Here is a 21,989-nt window from a genome sequence, read left to right as displayed (position 1 = left end):
TGGCTGAAAAAGGAGTTTAGGATTGAGACAGTTTTTCATGTACCCAATAACTCCTCTGAGTCTGCGGCTTTCGCTCTTTTGCTGAATTTCCATATGAGACAGAAAAGGCCAAATCCAGGTTTAGCAGAATTACTGGGGCATTTGAACCATCTGCATCCTAAATTCATTCGTTTTGAAGACCCAGTCAATGGCTCATTAGAGGAAATTAAAGTTTTTCTTCACCCCTTACAGCTGTTTTCTGATCAATTTAAACCCAGGCCCAGATTATCCTGCCACTTCAATGGGAGTTGTCCATTTATAACTGATGGGCTAACCAGGCCTCTGCTGTGTAATTTACGTCACTGGTTACATCCCAACGGAATTTGCCCAGCCATGGGAGTTAAACCTGCTTATTTCAGGCAGAAGTTTGTCCTGTGTGATAAAGCAAATGATGAGTGATAGAAATAGTATATTCAGCCATCAGATGCACGGCCGGTTCCAAGCACCACGCCTGGCTGAATACAGCACTCGTCGCTACAGAAGAGTTGCTGCGTTACATTAATGTAGGAAGCAATAAATGTTCAATGGGGACAAAGAGAAGGAACTGAGAGAACTGTTTTCAATTATTTTGTGAGAAATCAGCCCCACTATTAATAGGGCTGCTGCTACGTCTCCACACCTGGGACGGACTGTAGTGTGCTGATTACCTGGATTAGAACAGCAGTGACTCCAGGCCAGGCTCAGGGACACCATCAACACCCCCAGGAACATGGCCACTGCATAGCGCACCGTCTGTGACGCACACCCGCTGGGATGGGCTGTGGAGGAAGCTGACACCAGTGGACGGTCAGGAGGTGAGAATCTTTTTTGAACTTTTTCATTAAACCCTCTGAAGCAGAAGCATCACCCAGATGCTCTTGGTATAACTGTCTGAGCAGAAGGAGATGGCAAATTCAGTGTGATGATCAAATGAGCTGCAGTCTGATTAAAGGTATTAATCTTTCACTCAGAGAGACAAGGTGTGTGCGGTAAAAATCTTTCATTGGACCAACTTCTGTTGGTGAAAGACAAACTTTCAAGGTGCCACAGAGCTCTCCTTCAGGTCTGGGAAACGTATTCAGAGAGTCATTTTCCAGATCTGAAGAAGAGCTCTGTGTCAGCAAGGAAGCTCGTCTCTCTCACCAACCAAAGTTGGTCCAATAAAAGCTATTACCTCACCCACCTTGTCTCTCTCATATCCTGGGACCAACACGGCTACAACAACATTGCGTATCTGTCACTAAGACATGAATTCAAAGGAACAAATCTATTGAAGAAGGAAATATTTAATCACCACACAACCCCTAACTAGGATAGAGCGCAATACATAGCTGCACTACCTAGAAGGAAAATTGCAAACAATTTTATAAACTTTTCATTAAATCAAAATATTGTTTCATGCAAACATAACTCTTAGGTTAGTAATAGTCCCAACCTGGGTGCCCTGAACAGTCACAGAGAAACTTCAATTTTGGCACTTTCAGGTTTTACACATATATTTTATAACAATAAATGTTGTTATATTCCTTCTACACCCAGAGCATTTAATGATTAGCTGATCTAGCTGGCTGAAAGCATGCTTTCCTTTGAACCATTCATCAATAGCTATGGTATCTTGGCACATTTTAATGGGAATACGAAATATGCTTTGTCAATCAGTTATTAGTCTCCTTAAACAAGCTATGGTTCCTTACCTCCAATGATCAGTGTGGTTCCATTTCCAAAAATCAGGTAGCTGCTGTATTCAAATAGAAATGCACAGTAGTAAATGTCAGACTCAGTCTTTTGAACATTGCTGATTTCCAGTGTCGAGCTGTGTGTCTCGTGTTTGCAAGCAAATTTACTTACATTTTGGTCATCCAAACAGCGCTTAATGCAGGCGGGTTTCTCACCTTCTCTTCTCAAATACCAAAACGTGCTACTTCCTCCTTCCAAGTTTTCTGTGGAAGAACAGTGGATCTTTGCGGTGTCACTAACTTCAACAAACTGGATCCGCTGAGTCTGGTGCAGAAATAACTACACTCCTAGCACTGGAGAAATAAAATATCGTTATAGTTAGTGTCAAGTCCCATTCTCAAGAGTATTCTCAAGTCAAGAGTACAAGTCCCATTCTCAACAGTGACTTAGGGCCAGATGGTCAAAAGTATTTCGGTGCCTATAAAGCAGAGAGGTGCCTCGCGGGATTTTCAAACATGGCTAGGTGGGTTAGGAGCCTCACTTCTACTGAAGTCAATGGAAGTTAAGAGCCTCCGCTTGGATCTAGCAATAAACTGGCTAAAACCAAACTGAACGGGGCTGGTTAAAAAGCTGCGTCTGGCTGCACAAAAAGGAAAGTGCATCTATCAGTGACCCTTCTGAAACAGCTGACAATAGAGGGCAACATGGGCTAGCGAATAGAGCCATTGGCTGAGAAAAGACCAGATTCCCTCGGTTACTTGTCCACGTCTCCTTAGACCCTACCCCATTTTCTGAGACTGGATTGACTGGCTGCAGCTCCCCTGGCAAAGTGGGGATCGATCTGTTACAAACCCCTTCCCGGCAACGCTCTAATGCTGGGGACCATCTACCTTCTTCCTGCCTTCCCTTTCACTCCCTCCCTCCCATGGTTGGGGCGCGACCCGGGCTAAATCCTGCAGTCCCTGACTGAGGCAGTGTTAAGTGGAAGCAGGAGTTTGGCCTGACGAAGGACGACTGGACTGGCAAAGATTCTGCCTGATTGCTAGCCCAAGGGCATTACTCACAATTACACAGCTTCCCCTTTGCACCAATGGAACGAGGAGTTTAGAGGAGCAGAAATTACACTCACACCCACTTCCAGGCCCCTGTGCGTTACCATGGTGGAAAAGGGCTTAATGCAGATGAGAATCGGGTCCCCAGGCTCACTGTTAAGGGGCTGAGTGTTGTCAGTGGCAGTACAGATAAGACCACAGAAATCAGAACGCTATTCAAGCACAATGTCTGCCCAGCAAAGTCCCTTATAAAAGAAAGTGCCTGTTATAAACCTCCAAGTAACACTGACTGACAGCAGCACAATGCTTTATTTACTGCTCGAGGGATCCCAACACAATGCTTTACAATGTAAATTGCTTTAAGGAACTGGACTTAGGCGCTGATCCTAAAAGCAGCTGAGCACCCACCTCTCCCCTTGACTTTGCAGAGTGTGGTGGGTGCCCAGCACGTCACAGTTGGTGCATCAGCACCTTGCAGGATTGGGCCCTTACAGTGTAAATAGAAATCTCTTCATATACGGTGGGGGTGGAGCGGGGCAGCTGTCTGACAGCCCCACAGCAGCCCTGCGCAGTGCCTCAGGGCGGGAAGTGGAAAGGTGCAATGTAGCCAACTGCAGCTACAGGAGCAATTTTACATGAATGTAATTACCAGGGCTGGGCAGAAAATGGATTTCCCATCCCACACAAATTTTCAAGATACTGAAAACTTTTCCTCTCACTAACTAGGATGGAATAATCAAAATCTCAAAAATTTTCCTGGAACCAAAAATCATCATCGGTTTGGATGAAAGGAAACGTTTTGTTTTAAGAATTTTGAAATGTTTCCTTTCAATTTTCACCATATGAAATTTTGACCAGGTTACATTTTATTTAATCAGTAACTAGCTTAAACTTCTAAGCAAGGCGTCATTTTGAACTGGAGAACCAGATTGGTTCATTTTTCAATTTTGAAACTTTTTGTAAAGTCAAAACATTCATCAAAGCTGACCCTTTTCCCATGGGAAAAAAAAATCTCCATTTCAACAAATAGGAGTTTTCTGACAAAGAAATGGTCCTTCTAAAGACCTGACCAGCTCTCGTAATAACCTAAATGGGAAGTTGGCCAGGGAACCAGAGCCAGCTGCTCTCATCTTGCTGAAAGCATCCTCAGTGACTTTAAGTCACCATTCATTCAAGACCTCAATTTGAAGGCTCAGTGGGAATCAGGGCCCTCCTGCAGCCCTGTTAGGTTCAGTCCTCAGAGTAACCTGAGATCAGATTCAGGCCCTTAGCCATTCATTTTTTATTGGCACTCAGAGAATCATAGACATGTCAGGCTGCAGGGGAAGTTGACAAGTCATCAAGGTCCTGCCTCAGCACAGGGGTCTGGACAAGTAAAGCTAGGCCATGCCTGACAGGTGTTTGTTCAACCTTTAAAACTGCCAGTGACGGGGATTCCACAACCTCCCTTGGAGCCAGTTCCAGAGCTGAACTCCCCTGAGAGTTAGAAAGTTTTTCCTACCATTTAACCTAAATCTCCCTTGCTGCAGATTAAGCCTACAACTTGTCCTGCCTTTAGTGGAAATGGTCACCATCCACCATATTTTGAAGGTGTGCGTGCAACAAGTTCCGTTTCAGAGGAGCAGCCGTGTTAGTCTGTATTCGCCAAAAGAACAGGAGGACTTGTGGCACCTTAGAGACTAACCAATTTATTTGAGCATGAGCTTTCGTGAGCTACAGCTCACTGCATCGGTTCTGTGTAACACATTGGTTGTAGCATCCATCAAAAGAAACGCAGAATCTAAGTTAGATAGAAAGGGCCAGATTCTGCTCTCAGAGACACCGGAATAAATTTGGAGTAACTCCAATGACTGCAACAGAGCTCCTACAGATTTGCACTGCTGTAAACCAGAGCAGAATTGGGCCCAAAGAATTTAAGAGGTCACCTTTCTTATTACACAATAAAGTGAGATTGATGCATTGAACAGGTAAAAGAGGCAAAACAAACATCACTAGTGGGGTTGCCGTCTGTTTTTAATGAGTGACAGTTCGAATGACAGCTTGAACAACAGGTTGTGATGTAAACAGGCAGCGCGTGCAGGCTCAGGGCCTAGGAGAGCTCCAGTCACCGATAACGTGTGGTTATTGTTAGATGGCGCAGAGGGGCTGGCGCAGAGCGGCTGGCGCATGGGGCTCTGTGAATCTCGCCCATGGGGGAAAGCAGCAGCCTGCAGAGGAAGCACTGGAGTAGCAGCTCCAGCCCTGGCCTGGGAAGAGATTCTCATCCCTCCCAGCTCCTCCCGCATCCATCCTTCCCCTTCCCAATCCCACGGCACGTCCATGTAACGTTAATGCAAAGGGACCATGTGCCTGCTGAGGATCAGGGGAGTTGGGAGCTGTGGCGTAGACAGGGGCTGCACGTCCCCTCTGCCGGCTTCTGCCATCTGGCCTCACTCTTTGTGCAGGGAAGCTGCAGCCGTTCAGCTGTGTCCGGGTCCCTCTGCAGATAGAGGGAGGATGATGATGATGATGATGATGATTGTGTTACCATAGCACCCAGGAGCCCCAGTTATGGATCAGAACCTCTCTGTGCTAGACGTTGCACAAAACATAGGACAAAGAGACACTCCCTGCCCCAAAGAGCTTCTAATCTAATACACAAGTGATGTGTAAAGTCATCTACACCATGATGCCTTTATACCCCAAAAGGAGATTTCCCACCTGATAAGGCTGGACCCTGTGGGGATCTTCTGAGCTTTTTATTCTAAACAGAGAAGTGGAAAAAATACAAAAAGAAAGGAGACGGAGACAAACAGAGGCTTCTTCCAGCTGCTACGTCCAATCAGCAGAGAACCAGCCATCGGTTCCCACGTGTGGATTTCCCTGCACTTGACAGTTCAGGGTTTTACACGTTTCCCTCTGGCCGGTCGCTGCATCGTGCGCCCGTTGCGATTCCGTGAATCGAAATCCAGATGAGCGTATAAGATTCCACCCTGTTTGGCAACAGTTAGAAAAATTAGCCACTGCCTTGCAAAATGAAGGAGGTGATCAGACAGAGCTGAGATCAAGCTTGACATAACTGAACATGCAAGCGAGTTTAGCCTTGTGGAAAATTCCCTCTTATCTTGGATTCTCCTGCTTGTCCTCTAAATTGTGTGTGTTTTCAAAACCATCACTGGATTCTGTCTTTAAGAACTCACCTGCTGATCATATTTTGCCAGATCCAAACCCCATATAAATGGGCAGTCTCCTACTGAAGTCAGGGAGCTTTGGATCAGGCCCACAGCACCTTGCACTGGAAAATCTTCATGCCCTAACAAATATAATTTCTTATAGCTTTTTGTCTTTAAATGTCAAAAATGTTCCCAGCTGCACACAAAAACCCTGTAAAGAGTATGGTCAGTAACAATAGAACATTAAAGTTGTCATCACTCTTGCGCAGTTAATCTTCTTATCCATTTTTTACACATGGGGAAACTGAGTCACAGAGCAGTAAGTGACTTGCCCACTGTCCCACAGTAAACTGGTACCAGAGGTAGCATTAAGCTCCTTGCTCCCCTTCTGCTACTCCAACAGCTAGATCTCACGTTCACCTTCGCTTCAAGATCAATCTGTTTAAGTATGAAATCTATGAAGTTGGACTGAGGGACTAGAAATGGCTGAGAGAAACTGACACTCTGAGTACATGTTCTTGACCTTAAGAGGGGCTCTGTGTAAGCTCGAAAGCGTGTCTTCCTCACCAAAGAGTGGTTGGTCCAATAAAAGTTATTACTTCACCCACCTTCTCTCTCTAATATGGGACCAACACGGCTACAACAAACACTGCACACATTGATTTAGACAGAGACAGTCAGTAAAGAGCCGTACCTGGGGCTCCTCGGAAGCTGGGGGTGCTGAGACCCTGGGCTGGAATCCTGGAACAAACAAAGACAACAGTTAAAGTTCCTCTTCCACGGTCACTCCCCCAGCTGCAGTTCATTGACTAATGGTGCATCCGAGCTGTGGGTGCGCAGTGCACCACCATGATGGCAAATGGAGCAAGGCTCGTCAGAAAGGCTAGGGCTCTTTCTGAACTACAGACAAGGTCCCTGGGCCAGGGGCAGTAGAAGCCTTTCTACATCACTCCCTTTGTCACGGAGAACAAAGCCGTTCTCCCGACACAGGAAATTCAAGTTTCGGAAAACAAACATTCGGAGATCAGTGCTGGCAGTTGTGACATTTGCAGCGTATTCCTGTGTTGGACGGGACAGTTGCAGTCCCCAGTAGCAAGCAGGGGAGCAGGATTTCTCTCTCTGGGGGAGTGTCTGGGCTGGGCTGTGTTTATTACCTAGCGTGGAAGGGCAGAGGGTCCAGACAAGGCTCAGAGACACCACCAGCAGCAGCAGACCAGCACCAGCCGCAAGGGGCACAATGTAATGTGAGCACTCCCTGGCAGGGGCTGTGGAGGAAGCTAAAAACCAGACACAAGTAAGTGGCTGACTTGAGCCAAGAGGGTCATGATGCCACCACATCCAGCTCTTCCCTCCTGACCCCATTTCACCACGGACCTTAACCCCCGAGGAGTGAGGATACAGGAGCCTTCAGCATCTTTCAGCCTCTTTCTGTTGTGCCCCTTTCATTAGGCTGATGATTTCTCCTGTAATCAGAATCTTCTCTGGACCTTCTGCCATCTACAAAATCCTCCCTGTAGGTCTCTCCTCACCTCATCACCTCTCCACATCTCACCAGGAAACAGCACTCTGCACCTGCAAGTGCCTCTATTCCCTTCTCCCTCTGATACTAGTCATCGTTTAACTCTGTAGGACGCTTTACAGGTACTGTTGGCATGACATTTTCTATTGAAAATCACTGTCTGTGAGCAGTGCAATTCCCCTTTCCTCCTTTCCCAAAGTTCTCTGCAGATCTGCCTGCTCCTACATATTACCCGATAGGTCACAACTTTCTCTAATTATAAATTACTTTAAGTAGCTCTGACCATGGACACTTTGCATGTCTAATTACCATCATAATCATCATAATGCCTTGGAGTCCCAGTCATGGACCAGGCCCTCACTGGGCTATTGATCTGACTCCCCTGTACTTCCAGAAGCGAATATAAAATCACTCACCTTCAATATACCTGGCAATTTTCTTAACGCTCTTGCCAGAAGAGTTGAATTTAACATCACAGGTGAAATTCTTCCCACTGGTCCAGGTGTCCACCGGGACGCTAATGTGATTTATGAACACGAAGGATCCATCCTTGGCTTTCAGTGAACGCATCAGACCCTGTTCCTGCAGATCCCCAGAAATACTCCAGGAAATTTGGACTAGGTTGGAAACTCCATGGACCACGCAAGCCAGATCAGCCGTCCCGGGGGAGAGGAGGCCGTGGGGAGATGGAGCCAGAGTCAGCACCCAACTGCTGCTGGTGTAACTGTCTGAGCAGGAGAAAGCACAGAGCTCAGTGTGAGGCTCAGCAGTTTGATTCAGAAGGTTAATCGTACAAGATGAAAGTAGCTCAAAGGATAAATGTGTTGTTCAATAGGAAAATATGAAGAGTCTGACAAATCAAATGATATCCAGCCCAAACTAAACACATATTTGCACTTAAAAGTATGGAAACGCTGTGGTATCTTAGAAACTGATGCAGTCCTAAGAACATTTCCCAATTTCAAAGTATTGTTTCATTCCAATATGGCTCATAGGTTAAAAATATTCCCAGCATGTGCCCTGAAGACAGAAAATCTTCAAGAGTTTATTTTCCACTAATTTCATATTTTTAATTCTGCAAAATACATTTTTTCTGTTCTTTCAGCAGCTAATGTTTATTTGCTCCTTTTTGGTTTCACACAGTCTGTCTTCTAACAATTCAGTCTTTGATAAACAATCACACCAGCTTTTAACATTTTAACGTGCACATGAACTATGTCTGCATTGTCATTCCATTTCTTTCCTAATCATCCAGTTCTGTTTCCTTACCTCCAACAATCAGGGTGGATCCGTTGCCAAAAGTCAAGAAATCTGTACAGTAATAAACCCCCGAGTCATTCCGTTGGGCATTGTAGATGGCCAGTGTCAAGTTGTGTCCTTCCAATATGCAAGCAACTTTACTTACATTTTGATTATCTGAGCATCCCTTAATTAACATGGGGACCTCACCTTCCCGTCTCCTGTACCACCGAGCTGTTTTACCTCCTGCTAACAATTGTTTTTTGGAAGAGCACTGGATCTTCGCTGTATCATTAATGTTCACAAACAGGAACGGCTGAAGTTGGTGCAGATAAACCTGCACTTGTACCACTGCAGGAATAAAAGAGGGTGCGTTATTAGATTCAATTTTCAGCAGGTCACGATCTGCCCAAAATAAACTGGATTGTTCAGAATTAAAACAAATGCAACCAGATTACATTGTGAAAAAGTAAATGGAAGAGCATCTAAACTGTAGCAGAACCGTCCTAAGCTATCAGACATCATGAAAGCCATATTGAAAAGGTTCCTTTTTCAGTTCTAAAGCTTAATGGTATGACTAAAGCAAAAGCTTTACCCAGCAAAGACAAAAGCAGATATTTGGTGAACAGCATGATTGTTACAAACAATATCCTGAACGATGAAATCTAAGAGTTTCTGTCTGGTAAGCTGCTCAAGTGCAAAGGGTCCAACATCCTGGTCGGAACTGCTGAGGGGGTTGTCCTGTGGTGATAGATGCTTATCACAGAGGCTTTGTAAAGAACCCTTTCGGGACAATCTATTTCTTGTCAGCTGTTGCTGCATTTGATTCAAATATGGTTATATTAGAACAATTCAGAAGAACGAAATAACCATTAGGATGTGGCACAATGTAGAATATGCATGAGATAGTTCAACACAGAACCATGTCTAGTGCGGAGACAGCAGGTACCAGGGCTTTCTGACGGGTCAGACTGCTGCACATGACTCTGGCTAAAAGTGCGATTCTGTAGACCGCATTGTACCCTGCTGCCTATTGCAAATGATTTTCCCAAGGGATCAGCACCCCCTATTGCGGCCAGATTTTTAAAGAGCCCAGCTCCCATTTAGACACTTAACGAATGGCACAATTTTCAACTGTGCTCATCCCCCAGCAGCCCCCACTGGCACACTTATGGCTGGATTCCCAAGAGATCAGCCTCCAATGGGCGTCTAACGAGCCGAGCACTTGTACAAATCTGGTCGTTATTGATGTGCCGAAGGGTACGTCTGCACTGCAGCTGGCAGGGTAGTTCCCAGCCCGGGTAGACTGACATGCGCTAGCTCTGCTCTAGCAAGTGTGGTGAAAATAGCAGAGTGGCCACAGCGGCGTGGGCGGTGTCTCAGGCCAACTGTACGAGTACGGGTCCAGGAGGTCGGGCAGAATTGAACTTGGGACGTCAGCCCGAGCTGCCTCCTGGGCCGCCGTTGCCACACCGCTATCTTTCAATGCACTACATTGAGCCGCTACTCCCCCAGCTGCAGTGTAGACGTCCCCTAAATGGGAGCTGGGCTCTTCTGGAAGTGTGGCCCCAGCCGCGGGTGATGAACAGCTGAGAAACGGGCTTCTCCCTGCTGCCTCAGTATTTTACCCCCGCTGAGCCTTATTGCTTGACAACATGATACTGAACGGTAATTTAGGACCAGATTCTCAGCTGGTGTAAATCAGCATCGATCCATCGAAGGCAATGAACTGATGCTGATTTACACAAGTTGAGAATCTGGCCCTTGGCGTTCTAAGTGAATCCTGAATGCTCACAGTGGCTTGCTTGAGAAATGAGACCAGGGAATCCTTGTGGCTGGATTTCCAGATTCCAGAACAGCTCAAGCTTTGTCACCTGCCTCCGAACTGTGCAATTCCTGATCCTGCATTTTTGCACACCCCAAACTCTTATTGATTTGAGTGGAATAGTGCTGGATGCACAAGGAACGCAGGGTCTGGCCTTGTCAGCCCAGAGTTTGTGGGGCTGTAAAGTGCATCGTGGGTGTATTGCAAACACTTCATGCAGCACAATACACCATGATTAAACATAGACTTTAAAGTCAGAAGGGACAATTGTGATCGTCTAGTCTGACCCCCTGCACATTGCAAGCCACAGAATCTCACCCACCCACTCCTGTAACAAACCCCTGACCTATGTCTGAGCTACTGAAGTCCTCAAATCGTGGTTTAAAGACTTCAAGGTGCAGAGAATCCTCCAGCAAGTGACCCCTGCCCCACGCTGCAGAGGAAGGCAAAAAACTCCCAGGGCCTCTGCCAATCTGCCCTGGAGGAAAATTCCTTCCCGACCCCAAATATGGCGAGCAGCTAAACCCTGAGCATGTGCACAAGACTCACCAGTCAGACACCCAGGAAAGAATTCTCTGTAGTAACTCAGATCCCACCCTATCTAACATCCCATCACAAGCCATTGGGCATATTTACCGCTAATAGTCAAAGATCAATTAATTGCCAAAATTAGGCTATCCCATCATACCATCCCCTCCATAAACTTATCAAGCTTAGTCTTGAAGCCAGGATTGGGGTGGCTTTCATACTTGTGCCTATTCTTTGGCTCCTCTTTATGATAATAATTCCAGGCACATCATGAGTAGATCCCAAAGCGCTTTACAAAGGAGGTCAGTAATGTTATCCCCATTTTACAGATGGGGAAACTGAGGCACAGAGCGGGGAAGTGACTTCCCCAAGATAACCCAGCAGAAGAGCTGGGAATAGAACCCACGTCACTGTCCAGTGCTCTATCCACTAGGCAACGCTGCACAGCGGATAATTACTGACTGATCTATTTTCTCAATGTCGTTGGTTTGTGCTGTAACATTTACTTTCTTTCACACTGCTGAAAGGTAAATTCCAGTTTTTGCAGTTATTTCATGGACTGTTCTGCTTTAGCTTTACTCTAACCGTCCCCTGGCTGCAGAGGAATTGGGGGGAGCAGTTCACACTTCCTTGGTAACCGAACGCAGGGAGTGAGACCTGAAAAAACAAACCGCCCAAGCGCTTTGGTAGCGGAACAAACAAAAGAAAAGTGGCAAAATAAGTGGGCTGAAACTGACCACAGCAGCAAGTGCAGCTTTCCGAGCAGCCAGTTCTGATCTATTTTTAAACGATTGGCCCTTTGCAGCAAACACAGCTCTTTGTCCTGTCGCCTGTGGGTTTCTAAGATCAGTTTCAATTTGTTTTTATAAAACATAATGGAGAAATAAAATCAAAACTATTACAGTCACTTTGTCTTGGCTTTTAATAGACTTGTACAGAAGAAGATCAAGTGTAAAAGGAATGTGTATGAGTTAAGTGTGACTGGGGGCAATAAACTTAGGGCGTGTTTGAAAATGTGTCCAATGACTTCGCTGTCTAACTCCCATTGATTTTGCACCTAGGCACCCAGCTACACCTTTAAGAACCTAAATATCTTGAAATCTGGTTCTCATGAGCTTAGATACCACTGAAAGTCAGCAGGACTTAGATTACCACTTGGAAACCTAGATCACTTTTGAAAATGACACCTGGCTCCTAAATTAATCAGGATTTCTGCTACAGTCAGGCCTACAATTTTATAGTAGCAATTGACAATAAACTTCAGGCAGAGGTACAGGAAAACAACCATAAGAAAAGGAGGGCGCAGGGAGCACGTGGAGGGCTGGACAGCAAGACCACCCTGCAGTCACACTGCAGTGGCACCTCCTGCCCCATGGGGCTGGGTCCAGCTCCCAGCATTGGCATCTAGTCCACGTGACCACAGTGCCGCTCAGGTTTGGCTCCTCTGCTGCTCTATAGATGGAAACGGAGGGACAGATGTGCCAAACTTGAGTAGGGCTCTGATCACATCGGTCAAGTTGCAAGGCCCATGCCTAGGAGCCGGGCCCAGCCTCACTGCTAGGAGCAGCCACTGCAGGGGTCATGGAGGTTTGCAACTCTCACCCTTAATTTCCAGGTAAAGACAGGCTGCTCAGAGAACCATGTTCCAGATTACGTGGGTGAAAACTGTTTAGAAAAGATGGATTTAGAAGGGATGGATTTAGAATCTCTTAGTCGGCATTTCACTTTGTTCTCTCTGTAAGCAATTTTGTACATTACACTATGGAACGTGCATTATGCAGAAATCTGAAATAAGTGTCCTAAAAGTAGGTTTTGCTCCACATTGTCCCAAAGTGGGGTGACTCCACCATACTTTCATATTCTAACCCCATCAATTCCTTCACCAGAGGGTCCCATCCGCAGGCCTTCAAATCCAGAATGATAAGAAAAAGGAACCCAAACCAGAGAGAGACAAAGCAGGCTGCTTCTTAAAAGAGAGATACACAACTCACCCCACCTTGATCTCGGCTGTCTCTTTCCAGACTGACTTCTGCTAGGCCCAGATTGCACACTTCCCCACAGACAGCAAGCAGGACCAGGAAAACCCCCTGAAATTTAAAAAAAGAAAAGGAGTACTTGTGGCACCTTAGAGACTAACAAATTTATTTGAGCATAAGCTTTCGTGAGCTACAGCTCACTTCATCGGATGCATTCAGTGAAAAATACAGTGGGGAGACTTATTTACACAGAGAACATGAAACAATGGGTATTATCATACACACTGTAAGGAGAGTGATCACTTAAGATGAGCTAATACCACCAGGAGAGCGGGGGGCCGAGGGGGGGTACTCATTTTATTTTTGCGAATACAGACTAACACGGCTGCTACTCTGAAACCTGAAATTTAAAGTTATAAATCACAATTTTAACAGTTTTCATACACCACAGTGAGAGAGCTTATTGCCATTTTATTGATGCTAATACCATATGACCTTATAAATCCCTGAAGCACAGAAAATATTCCACCTGAATTGCAGTCAGAAGAAATAATAGGATGCCCATAACAAGACTAACACAAATATTCCACCTGAGACACACACCATGCTGGTATCCAATCTAAGCTTGAATTTCTTCTCTAAAAGATTTTAGAGGCAAAGGAATATCCCCACCCTCCCCCCCCCGTCCCCGAACCCCAGTTTGCTCTGCTGGCACTAAGAGTAAGATTGTGAATGAGGTTATTAATATCTCTTGGCTCTCTTCTTTTGTCATGCATGTTGCCCCACAGATCTTGAAGAGGAAAGAGAACATTTTCCTCTCCATGTGGCAAAGTCTTTCATCAAGAAATCCATTAGCTAGCAGGTGCTGTGAGGCAGACAGACATCACCTATTCTTTACTGAAGAAAGGCACAAGATGTCTCACCAGATAGTTGAGATGATGCTAGTCTGTCTGCACAGTAAGTATTTTAGCCTGATTTATTTCATGCTTATTTTCCACCATACTAAAAACTATTAACTTTCTGCACAAGGACCTTCTGCAGTTCCAAAGGGTGCTAATATCTACCTGCTGAGAGAGGAATTCACATCTCTTCATTCATCAGTTGAAATCTGAAGAGAGGTGATGAAATCTTTTACATTAAAACAACCTGAATGCCAGATACGAACACCTTGACAATAGTTTCTGGTTAATATTCTGGATTGGGGTGCAAAATCTACTTTTCCTTCATGCTGATGCATTACATAGGGGCTGACGTATTTTTCTGCAGAAGGATCAAAGAGAGAATTTGAAATACAAGTTGCTAAAAAAGACTCTCTCATGTACAATTTAGTAAAAAATTTGTTACAATTGATTTGGGTAAACTCAAGTGGGAATGCACACAGGTGATGAGGGCAGGGAACTGGAAATCTCTCTACCCATTGGTTCTAAACGCCGAGGTTTGTTTTTGTTGTTACTTTTCATTAATTCCAGGACAGGCTGCATGAAACCTAACAAAAATATTGGCTAGAAATAGAGAAAAGTTACAATGAATCTTTAACAGAGAAGTACCTTTTTGTTATTCTTTGATCGCCTGCTCTGTGTAGCATATTGACAAAGCCCAGCCTTGTCCAGTGCTCACTGTATTAACCCACTCCTTTCTTCCTCTGTATAGTGGTTGCCTCGGAAGAAGGGAGACAAATCCAGCAAAGCCCAGCACAGGTGTGGCTGACCTCTGGGCAGACTGCACAGCTGGACAGTAGCCATTCAGTAAAGTACGGAGAGTTCTGTGGTACAAGGAACATCCGAGTTTACAATGGATTTACGAGAGTTCTCCGCGTCAACCTTCAAATGGAAAATACTCCAGTAAAGTGAACATTACGGCAAACACATTTTCTCTGATTATCAGTAGCGTACAAAGAAGTGACTCTGGGGTGTATTACTGTGGCCTTGCTGTATATAGACACATCCGAACTTTGGGAATGGGACCAGACTGACTGTCACAGGTGAGTTTCCAATGGGCCAAAATAATGATATCACAATGCTAGGTTGTGACTGATTGCCATTTCACCGTTAAGCCTTAGGTATTTGTGGGAAAAGGCACCATGTTCCAGGCAGTGACCTGGGGAATTAGGGTGGGGAATTAGGAGACCTGGGTTTTGTTCCTGAGTCACTGGGCGCTTAGGGTGAGATTTTCAAAAGACACCAGGACCCAACAGCTCCCATTTAGATGTCTACAGACATGGCCAGATTTTTAAAACACTCCAACCACAAAACAGCTTTTGTAAAGCTGCAATATTCGGAAAAAAATCGAACCTTCTATTTCTCTGCATCTCCAATTCCTCATCTCTATAATGGGGATAGTGACTCTCCTGGGTGAAAGCACTTGGAGATCTATGGATGAAAAGCACCATGTCAGTGCTAGGTGTTATGATTTCCCTGCCATCTAGTTGGGATGTTACATTAGGAATCAGATTTGATAGTCACACTTGCTGATGTTTCCTACTGAAACTGTCGAGCCTAGGACATGGGTATGTTTCAACTGCCCTGCTATCCTATTAAGACTTTAATATTAATCAGGTTCTTTCCCAGGAATTGACCAAGCGGCATGAAATGATTCCACCCACGTGTTCATACAGGGGAATATTCAGTGCCTCAAGCAGCACAGTCTGGGTTGCATATAATAATTCAGTGTATGACTGGTGAGATCTAGATCTATTTGAGCCACATTGATCGCAATTATTCCAAAGCGTGCACATCAAAGGGAAGGCAAGGAATTATTTCAGGCACTATTAGAGGCTGTAACTCGGACTAATGAGATGAACGTAATCGGAAAATTTAGCCTGACTGTTATATCTAAGTAAGAATGGTTCCTCTATCAGGCTTTTTATAGGTAGATCTCAAAGCGCCTTGCAAAGGGGACTAAATATCATATGGAGGTAAGTATCATTTCCCTAATTTTACGGTTGGAGAAACTGAGGCACAGACAGGGGGAAGTGAACTTGTCTCCAAGGTCAGGTAACAAGGCAGAGCTGGGCTGGGCATAGATCTCAGGGCTCCTGACTCCCAGTCTGGTGTCCTCACCACCAGACTGATCAGTCCTGCCATTGCATTTCGTACTGTACCAAACACGCTGTCGGCACTCAGTAAATAATCCACAAAGATCATATCAAGACAAACTTCCGAGCAGCGACGGATCGGGGAAGTCTCCGAAAGTGGATGCGCCAGAGTGTGAGACATAGGCTTTGTCTGTTCCAGCTGTCGCAGACATTTAAAACATGCTGCACTGGCTGGGGTAGGGGTAGGAGCTGGGTATGGACTAGCTCAGCTACTGGTAAACTCTCTTTCCGAACTCTCCTGTGACTCAACTCTCTTTTAGATGCCTCTGAGCCGAGTCTTTCCAACCTGGTGCCCTCACCCCCGGAGGATGCTGAGCTTCCCCCCGTCATTCCTCTGCTCTGCCTGCTCTCTGATTTCACTCCTCCCGGGAGTGCAGTTCTCTGGGACATGGGTGAGGAGGTGTCTGAAGGTCAGATGGATGCTGGAGCCATAGATGAGAATGGGGTCTTTAGTGTTTGGAGCCTAACGACAATCCCTTCTGAGATGTGGAACCAGGAGATGATCTGCACTTGTACGGCCAAGGAGAGCAGTACAGGGAGAAGCATCAGTGCTATGGTCTCCAGGGAAACAGGTCCATTATCATATCATCCAATCTAAGCTGCCTTCCTGGTTATTTATGCTACATCCCTCACCGTGGGTCAGTGACATCTACTGCAGGCTGGAGGAATAGACAGAATCAGACGGAATAGCTCAGATGAATGATAACCAATGGGAGTGAGGAGAGGTTTTGGAAACCATTGAGAGGGTGCTTGAGTTGTGGGGCAGACAAGTACAGTCACTCCCCTGTCACCCACCTTTCCCACCCCCAGCCCTCCTGAAATCCTTCATTTTTCAACCCTCCCAGTGGTGAGAAATGGCTTTCTGGTCAAGCAGCCTGAACCTTCCCCTTCCCTATCATCAGCGTGGATGTAGTTATACTGTGTAAAGGGGCCTTACACCAGCACAGGTTATTTCAGTTCATGAATCAGGAGAAGCTGTGCCGGAAATATTACAGGGCCAAAATTTTGTATAGACAAACCCTTTAAGAACAAAGCGAATTCCAGGTGGCACAGACGGGTGTGTCCAGCCTTCCGAAAGGCCTTTTAATTTCTTAAATTGCCTCGGCATTTGCAGCAAACCTGTTCTGGGAAAAAAGGGAACCAGCTAGAATCTGACCACGAAACTCAAAGATCCACTCATTAGAGGAGTTATGCGGGGGTGGGAGGGAAAGAAGAGAGATAGAATAACAATGAAAGATCATTTTGCAAGGTCATAGAATCATAGAAGATTAGGGTTGGAAGAGACCTCAGGAGGTCATCTAGTCCCCCCCTGCTCAAAGCGGGACCAACCCCAACTAAATCATCCCTCTTCCCTGTCTTCGCACATCCCTCTCCCTCCACATACAGCAGGGCAGCGGCTCTCAACCTTTCCAGACCACCGTACCCCACTCAGGACCCTAATTTGTCTCGTGTTTCCCCCAAGTTACACCTCACTTAAAAGCTACTTGCTTACACAATCAGACAAATATACAAAAGTGTCACAGCTCACTATTACTGAACAATTGCTGACTTGCTCACTTTTACCATAGAATGATAAAATATAAACATTGTACTTATATTTCAGTGTATTGTATAGAAAGCAGTATGAACAAGTCATGCTCTGTATGAAATTTTAGTTTGTAGTGCTTGTTAGTTTGTTAGACTTTGGTAGTGCTTTTTACGTAGTCTGTTGTAAAACTAGGCAAATATCTAGATGAGTTGATGTACCCTGGGAAGACTTCTGCATACCCCAGGGGTTTGTGTACCCCTGGTTGAGAACCACCTCCACAGAGCATGGAACAACAGGGGCGGAGCTTCGGGGAACATCTTCCTTTGCCCATGAACTTGCATGGGACGCAGAGATCAGAAGCCCATGTTTTGATAGGTGTTTTCTATACTCAGCATCTCTTCTCTCTGCAGGAGATTGTAGGATTGTGTTCTATGCTGGGCTGCCCTGTATTTTCATCCTTCTCCTCATCCAGCTGTTGATCTTGCTCTGGAGAAAGTGCCCCGTCAGAGGTAACTCAGTCATAACTCTGACTGCTATGAACACAGCCACTCATCACACAGGCCTGTAACTATCCCTTTGTTTCATCCACCAGGGAGAGCTGTGCAAAGAGGGAATCCAATACCTATCAGGCAGATCCCACAGGTAAACAGTATTAACAACAGGGGACTAGAGCCTGTGTCCTGACCAATGTCCAACCCTAGTGTCTACACTTTGCCTCCTGAATTTTCTGAGGTTTCATGTAAATTTGTTCTTCTCTGCTCTTCTAGCGGAAGTGTTGTGTAGGGTTGTTGATGTAAAAAAGAACTGCTGGGTTCTACACCAGAGGTGGCTGCAGGTTAGGGATGGTGTAATACTGCAGTGTATATGTAACCGTGCCTCAATGGGCCACAACTGAGAATACCAAATACAGGACAAACTGCTGAGAAATAGGGCAGATACACCCCCCAAACTGGTGGTTATTCCCCCATAAGATATACCAAACAAGCAAGAAAACTTCTGTTTCACCACACTGGCTAACAAGAAGTCAGAAAAGCAGTGTCCTTAGGTATTCCAGTCCTTGTATCACCACCAAAGCACGAGACTTACAGATGAGTGGTTCCTTAAAACCAGTTTCATCAAACAAAGGGTTCTTCTGATCCCAAAGGACCAGCCACACACCCAGGTCAACATATCAGTCAAATCTTACCCAACAATCATGCTGTTGCCAATCTTTTAGTATCTAGAATCTAAAGGTTTATTTATAAGAAAGATGAGAATTAAAATTGGTTAAAGGAATCAAATACATACAATAATTGCAAAGTTCTTGGTTCAGGCATGTAGCAGTGATGGAATAAACTGCAGGCTTAAGTCAAGTCTCTGGTTGCTTCCAAATCACTGGAAGGTCCTCAGTCTCTTGGTTAGAAACAATGCTCCCGTTAGTAGAAGTCCATAGTCCAGAGGCTTGAGCAGGAAAGAGGCAAAATGGAGGTGTTTCCAGCGCCTTTTATAGCTTCTGCCATGTGCAGGGAAATCCATTGTTTCAAACAAAGCCCTCAGCACAGCTAGTGGAAAATTACAGGTAAAAGATGGAGTTTGGAGTCACATGGTCAAGTCACACGTCCCTGCATGATTCCGCTTAGTCACAAAAGAAGCCATTACCTATACCCCAGACAGAGCGTTCACAGGACAGTCCATGTGAGTTAAGTGTCCCTTTGATGAGCCACTTAACTTGAATGCGTCCTTCAAAATGTGCTGGCTAAACATCTTGTTGGTGTTTCCCAGAAGCAAACACATTAGAAATACAGGCATAGAGCCAATACTCATAACTTCAGATACAAAAATGATACATGGATGCAAATAGCAACATCATATTCAGAGAACCAAAACCTTTCCATAGACATCTTACATGCCACATTTTGTACAAGCTTTGTGACAATTATATAACAGTGGTAGCAACAGCGATCCACATGGTCATAGTTTAATCAGATAACGTCACAGTATATTTCTGTAAAGGATCACCAGATCATCTAGTCTGGCCTCATGCATATTACAAAGCACCAACACCATCCAGCAACGCTCACACTAAACCCAGCACCCAGGACAAAAGACAACAGCCGAGGACAAAAGAGAAATCTCCACCATTGATATAGGTTTTTCACACATTCTTATAACACAAAAGCTGCTCTAATACAAAGAATTAATTATAACATCAGATCTTTCCTTTTTCTATTTCAGACTGAACATGCGACTCTGACATACAAGAAGAAAAACGCTCCTCTGTGACTGATGCAGTCTCACTACAGTGGTTTACATTTTTTAAAAGCAAGAGATGCAAAAAGAAAGAATGAAAGAGAAAGCGAGAGAAATTCGGGAAGTCTCATGTTTGTAATGAGCTATGATGTGATGTGAGTTTGCTTGAAATACAAGAACTTCTATGGTCGTTTCTCTGATCCATAATCTGGGCTGACACCTCCCTTCTTGTAAAAGCCACATGGGGTCATTTGTGAATTGCCTGCAGGTTGATCAGGCATTGGATTGACCTCTCATCTCAAACATGGCACTTCCCACACCAGAGCACCTATCACAGAATTCACTCACCGCTAGGGCGCCTCCTCCTGGCTGCTCATGGGATTAGCTCCTTCTGGCTCCAACACCCCTTCTGTCATCTCATTCTTGCTGCAGCCCCACTCGCTCTTCTGGACTCTGCACTTTCCTCTTTCTGGCTTGACTGCTCCCTCTTCAGGCCTTGGCCCTCTGGCCAAGTCACTGGGTGTTTCCCCCCTGCCAGGGTATCAAAGTGCCACAGGACAAACTGTCCCAGGGAATCACCAAACCCACTGCCCTGACAGTGCCACTTCCCCAGTGGCTGGGAGGGGAACCTCGGCCTGTCCTCTGCTCTTGGTTCCAGTTCAGGGACTCTTGAGTCAGCAGCTAAGGTCTGCAACGTCCCGCCTTGCTGGGGCTTCCCTGATTCCTTTCCTACTCCGCCTCTCAGGCTTTTACTCCACCATCCTCCGAGGTAAATCCTTCCTTCGGGGCCTGGGTCCCCAGGGTTTCTCCTCTGCCCTGGGCTTCCTCCTTTCCCTCTCTCATGCCCAGAGAGTGACTGTAGCCTTCCTCACTGCAGCCCTTCTCTGCTGCCGGGTTCCTGGCCAGCCTATACCAGGATAGCTATACCAGGAGAGCTATACCAGCCTATACCTGGCCATTCCTATACCAGCCCCGTCTGCTCCTGCTCATCATCATTCAGGGCTTATTTAGGCCACCTAGTTCCCCTCAGCTGCAGCCTATCCCTTTAAGTGGCCCCTTCTCAGCCTCATTAACTCCTTATGGTCTAGTGGGGGTGAACACCCCATCACACTCCCTTTCAGCAGGATGGGCATTTGCTGCTGATTGAGGGCGATAGAGTCACTTGCTCAGTTTGTTAAGCTACGTCCTGCACTGGAGGAGGTTTCCCATCCAAGCACTGACCCTCTGCGGAGTTCTCCCAGCCCAAGCAGGTCGTGCTGTGGCTTTGGGGTCAGTACTTAGATCACAATCAGGCCTGTGTTTTCACATTTTTACTGTCACTCGTGGTGAGCCACAGGGCTGGTTAGACCTCCACTAACAGAATATAGATAGTAAGGGTCAGACTGTAACACCTGTACCCACACGGGTGAGAAGTTACGGATGTGAGCAGTCCCTGGAACTTCAGTGGGACCTCTGCTGTGAATAACGGCTCCCCAGGGGGAGTGAGAGGTTCATCGCCTGGCCCCAAATGAACTACAAAGGGCCACCTACTTCTCTCAGTGACCCCCTGTAAACCCAGAGTAACTCCACTGCCTTCAGCAGAGTTCTCCTGGGTGTACACCAGCGTCAGGGAGAGCAGAATCTGGCCCAAAGACTGTAAGAATGAGGATGGAGTAGAGCAGAGGTTCTCAAACTGGTTCACGGACCATCAGTGGTCCGCGAGCTCCATTCAGGTGGTCCGCGGATAGTTCCTTCTAAGGTGCAGTCCTGGGCGGCCGCACACAAAAATGAAGAGCCACCCACCTAATTAGTGCAGCTGCGCAGGCGAGGCTCCACTAATTAGGTGCCTGGACCCTGGAGAAGACTCACATGGAAGGTGAGGTGGTGGCCTTGGGGGGATTAGGGGGTAGGTGGGAGGGGGCAGTGGGGTGAGAAGAGGGGGTGGGGGAATTTGGGATGTGCAGGGCTGCAGTGGCCAGAGAAAGAGGTGACTTTCCCCAGCTCCAGGGCTGCGGCTGCCGGGGAGAGACCCCCCTCCTTCCCAGCCCCAGCTCGGGGGCTGCTGGAGCGAGGGAGAGAGGGCACATCCATCGCATTAGAAAGGTAAGACTACTGCTATTAAAATATGAGTTGTGTGCTTTTATTTGTAGAACAAAAAATGTTTATTATTATT

General features: G+C 46.0%; 2 long non-coding RNA genes across 2 annotated transcripts; one reads left to right on the top strand and one right to left on the bottom strand.

The window, feature by feature from the left end:
- Window positions 1-1,917: 1,917 nt before the first annotated feature.
- On the bottom strand, window positions 1,918-6,642 carry LOC141977605 (uncharacterized). The gene is made up of 3 exons (XR_012636243.1): window positions 6,594-6,642; window positions 5,448-5,719; window positions 1,918-2,048 (listed from the first exon to the last, which is right to left on the bottom strand). It is a non-coding gene; the product is annotated as an uncharacterized LOC141977605 (long non-coding RNA).
- A 9,872-nt stretch (window positions 6,643-16,514) lies between these two features.
- LOC141977307 (uncharacterized) lies at window positions 16,515-19,949 on the top strand. Its single transcript, XR_012636199.1, has 4 exons — window positions 16,515-16,652; window positions 18,019-18,117; window positions 18,201-18,250; window positions 19,823-19,949. It is a non-coding gene; the product is annotated as an uncharacterized LOC141977307 (long non-coding RNA).
- Window positions 19,950-21,989: the final 2,040 nt, after the last annotated feature.

Source organism: Natator depressus, chromosome 24 (assembly GCF_965152275.1).
Source record: "Natator depressus isolate rNatDep1 chromosome 24, rNatDep2.hap1, whole genome shotgun sequence".
In the NCBI taxonomy this organism is placed as follows: domain Eukaryota; kingdom Metazoa; phylum Chordata; order Testudines; family Cheloniidae; genus Natator; species Natator depressus.
This window is presented reverse-complemented; position numbering and strand designations above follow the sequence as displayed.